This window comes from Chiloscyllium plagiosum, unplaced genomic scaffold (genome assembly GCF_037043375.1).
Source record: "Chiloscyllium plagiosum isolate Xiang-an unplaced genomic scaffold, Cpla_swu_hap1 HiC_scaffold_2, whole genome shotgun sequence".
In the NCBI taxonomy this organism is placed as follows: domain Eukaryota; kingdom Metazoa; phylum Chordata; class Chondrichthyes; order Orectolobiformes; family Hemiscylliidae; genus Chiloscyllium; species Chiloscyllium plagiosum.
The window spans coordinates 143455087-143460066 of NW_028270140.1; the positions used below are offsets into that span (position 1 = coordinate 143455087).

Below are 4980 nucleotides of genomic sequence, written 5' to 3' on the forward strand. Positions count from 1 at the left end.
CCTCATAGAATATGAGTTCCCTGATTGGGAAGGTTAACTTGGTCCAATCAGGGAGCCCTGGCTGACAGGTATAAACAGGATTGTCCCTACCCTCCCCTTCACTGTTTTTGATCACACAGCACTGCCCTTTGATGTGAAGGGCAGTGTTTGTCACTGGCCACCCGGGTGTTTTCCTATCTTCCTGGTGGTGGAAATTGAATAAAGATTCATGCACCTTGTGTCTCTGACTGTGTCTCACACCTGCACACACACACCATGGGTGCTGGGGAAAAATAAGCATACCGCAGTTAGATGGTAGTGTGGGGGTTAAATTTAAAAAAAATAAACTGAAAAAAATAAAAAATAAACAGGATTGATCCTCTTCAGTGTTTTGATCATACAGCACTGCCCCTTGATGTGAAGGGCAGTGCTTGTCACTGGCCACCCGGGTGTTTTTCTATCTTCCTGGTGGTGGAATTTGAATAAAGATTCATGCACTTTGTGTCTTTCACTGTGTCTCACACACACACCATGGGTGCTGGGGAAAAAATAAGCATTACCGCGGTTAGGCGGTAGTGTGGGGGTTAAAAATAATAAGAAAAAAATAAATAAATAAAGGAGAGTTGTCACTGGCCACTCGGGTGTTTCCTATCTTCCTGGTGGTGGAAATTGAATAAAGATTCGTGCACTTTGTGTCTCTTACTGTGTCTCACACCTGCACACACACAACATGGGCGCTGGGGTGGTGGAAATTGAATAAAGATTTGTGCACCTTGTGTCTCTCACTGTGTCTCACACCTACACACATATGCACCATGGGTGCTGGGGAAAAATAAGCACTACCACAGTTAGGTGGTAGTGTGGGGGGGAAAAGAAAAAAAAAACATTCTCATCACAAAAAAAAACAGGATTGTGGAGCCGGAGTCATGGCGTACCGCGGGCAGGCTAAGAAAGTGCAGAAAGTGATGGTGCAGCCCATCAATCTTATTATCAGATACCTTCAGAATAGATCCAGGATCCAAGTATGGTTATAGGAACAAGTCAACATGAGGATAGAAGGCTGTATAATTGGGTTTGATGAATATATGAACCTTGTTTTAGATGATGCAGAAGAAATTATCATGAAATCAAAATCAAGAAAACCATTGGGTCGTGTTATGCTAAAGGGGGACAACATCACCTTATTACAGAGTGTCCACAGTTAGGAATGGATTCACTGGCATTTCATTGCCTTACTTACTATGGGAAAAATTGAACACAAGCTTTTGATAACATTTCAGATACACTGTCAAATAAGTGACCAGGGCATTTACTTTTTTTGAATCTCACTACAGTAATAATTTTGAATAAAAAAGTTATAACTGTCAAAAAAAAACAGGGTTGTTCCCGGGTGTCCTTGGAACAGGAGCACGCGGTCTCCGCCAACACCCTGGAGTCCTTCAGGGAGAGGTGGGCGCCGCAGGGAGTGGAGTGCATTATTTCCCCCTCCAACTCTATTTTGATTTAGTCCCTACCCTCCCCTTCACTGTTTGATCACACAGCATTGCCATTTGATGTGAAGGGCACTGCTTGTCACTGGCCACTCGGGTGTTTCCTTTCTTCCTGGTGGTGGAAACTGAATAAAGATTTGTACACCTTGTGTCTCTCACACCTGCACACACACAACATGGGTGCTGGGGTAAAAATAAGCACTACCGCGGTTAGGCAGTAGTGTGGGGGTTTAAAGAAAAAAAACAACAAAAAAAAAGAAAAAGAAAAAAAATAAACAGGATTGTCAGACATCCTGTCCATTCTGAGAGCTGGCTCTTAGGGAGCTCGATCAGGGTCAAAGACTCTGCACGTGTAAATAAAGAGTGATTAGATACCAGCCTCTGTGGAGTGATTTCAGTGCCTACATAAAATCCTACAAAATCAGTTGCTAGAAAGATGATGGAATAAGCAGCATCTTTTGCCAAACCCATATGCTCAGCACTGAGGTGTTAATCGCCTGTTTCCACACTGTAGGTAATCTAATCTAATCAGTTGAAATTTGGTTCTGTTGACCAGGCCCAGCTGTTGTTCAGATGCCTGGCACCGGAATCTTAAAGCATTTATTCTACCTAGAACTCAGTCATAATTGGAGTCTCCCAGGCGGATAGTGGAAATAATTTAGGGGTGTCTTCAAAACATCCCTGAAATTATCAAACATTGTCACCGACTGGAGTCTCCCACATGTGCCCAATGAAACTGAAGAAATTTATGTGGGAAGGCACTAAACACACTAATAGTCTTGTGTTAGAAACATGCAAAGGCAAAATGGAGGCATCAGAGAGAAGTGCCTTCATTCTCCAATACAACATTATCTGCTCAACAGTCCAACAACCACATGCCCATCATATTGTGGAGTCTTCTGACTATGCACAGAGTTTAATAGCCATTTGAGAACTCATCAAACCAGACAGGGAGTAAGTCATCCTCCATCCAAAGGACTGCTTGAGAAAGGGGATAAATGTTAATCTTCCTTTTAAATAGATGCAAGAATGTGCCAGACTGCTCCTTGAGCTGCCTCCAACAGTTTAATAAGAACTTGATAGATCAGATCTTAGCCACAACTTCACTTTTTATCCATAATCCTTGACCTTCCTTTGGTTCACCTTAACAACCTTGAATCTACTCAATGATCAGCCTCCACAGCTCTCTGGGATAGCGAAATTTAAAGCTTCATAATTCGTGAAAGACACATTCCTGAAATCCTTTGCTAGGAATCAAGACAGTTTCTCTGAGATGGTGACCAAACAGTTGGATGAGGGTAAAGTCGTTGATGTGGTGTATGTAGATTTCAGTAAAGCATTTGATAAGGTTCCCCATGGTAGGCTATTGCACAAAATATGGAGGCATGGGATTGAGGGTGATTTAGCGGTTTGGTTCCAAAATTGGCTAGTTGTAAGAAAACAGTTGATGGTGGTTGATGGGAAATGTTCATCCTGGAGTTCAGTTACCAGTGTTGAACCACAAGGATCTGTTTTGTGGCCACTGCTGTTTGTCATTTTCATAAATGACTTGGATGAAGGGGTAGAAGGATGGTTTAGTAAATTTACGGATGACACTAAGGTCGGTGGAGTTGTGGATAGCGATGGAGGATGTTGCAGGTTACAGGGGGGCACAGATAAGCTGCAGAATGGGCTGTGAGGTGGTAAATGGAGTTTAATGCAGTAAAGTGCGAGATGCTTCACTTTGGAAAAAGTTACAGGCTAATGGTAAGATTCTTGGTAGTGTGGATGAGCAGAGAGATCTCGGTGTCCATGTACATAGATCCCTGAAAGTTGCCACCCAGGTTGAGAGAGTTGTTAAGAAGGCATATGGTGTGTTAGCTTTTACTGGTAGAGGGATTGAGTTTCGGAGCCATGAGGTTATACTGCAGTGGTACAAAACTCTGGTGCAGCCGCAATTGGAGTAATGCGTACGGTTATGGTTGCCACATTATAAGAAGGATGTGGAAGCAATGGAAAGAGTGCAGAGCCTATGGAGGGAAGTTCTTATGAGGAAAGGCTGAGGGGTTTGAGGCTGTTTTCGTTAGTGAGAAGAAGGTTGAGAGGTGACTTAATAGAGACATACAAGATGATCAGGGCATTAGATAGGATGGACAGTGAGAGCCTTTTTCCTCAGATGGTGATGGCTAGCATGAGGGGACATAGCTTTAATTCGATGGGTGATAGATATAGGACAGATGTCAGAGGTAGTTTCTTTCCTCAAAGCATAGTAGGACATGGAATGTCCTATCTGCAACTGTACTACACGCGTCAAATTTAAGGGCATTTAAATGGACTTTGGATAAACATATGAATGATAATGGAATAGTATAGGAATAGGAATGGAATAGTGTAGTAATGGAATAGATGGGCTTCTGACTGGTTTCACAGGTTGGTGCAACATTGAGGGCTGAAGGGCCTTTACTGCGCTGTAATATTCTATGTTCTGTATGTTTATGTTTGGGTGTCTAAATCATTCCTTTCTTGTCCATCACATCACATTAACCTGTGTAATTAGGTGTCTGAGGTGATGTGAAAGCAGTAAACTTTACAGCAACATGATGGACAACCACTGAAGACCAGGATTCAACACGAGCCAAAGGTTGACGAGCATTTCCTGATTTATCTCAAGAATGTCTTTGAGAAGTCATTATCTGAGATAATCATTTAATTCCTAAATAACACTTCTGCATCGACAAGTAGAATGTTTTCTAATCCTCAACTATCCATGACATCTAGAGATATATTCAGGAGTACTGCACTTACTGTGAATTCAAAACAATTGTTAGCACAATTCTAATTCTTACAAGGGAATAAACAAATCTGATATTAAATCACAGGAAAAATAATTCTGATTTGTTTGGAAAACAGAATAGATAGATAGATAGATAGATAGATAGATAGATAGATAGATAGATAGATAGATAGATAGATAGATAGATAGATAGATAGATAGATAGATAGATAGATAGATAGATATAGACAGATATAGACAGATATAGACAGATAGACAGAAAGAGGTTTGGTATTCCAGAACCTGATCTTATTAATGGCAAGGTACTTAATGTTGAAGATTTATGTCTTTTCCACATCAGGACAGATATAAGAATGTCAATTTTGAAAGGGAGCAAGAGTTCTGCTGCAGATGAAAAGGTTGATTGATTGACAAGTCTAATGTGATTTTTTTGAGGAATTGTCTTGGATAATGCACAAAGGAACCATTGCTTTCTATGCTTTCATATAATTCAAAAAGCCTCAACACCTGTGAGTGTTCCTTTATTATCTAGCGGGCAGGTCCCAGTTTATGTCCATACATGAGTCCCAGCGAATGTGAACAAGCCATTTTGTGAATCCAACTGGTTGTTAGTGTAATTCAGATTGCTCAGTTGGTGCAATCTAAATGCAGAATTACTGTGTAAAGGCAAATAGTCTTGAATGGCCACCATTTCTTGACCTTCAAATGATTAGATTCCCTACAGTGTGGAAACAAGCC

General features: G+C 41.2%; 1 pseudogene; it reads left to right on the forward strand.

The window, feature by feature from the left end:
* Positions 1–899: 899 nt before the first annotated feature.
* On the forward strand, positions 900–1280 carry LOC122565234 (small nuclear ribonucleoprotein E pseudogene; annotated as a pseudogene).
* Positions 1281–4980: the final 3700 nt, after the last annotated feature.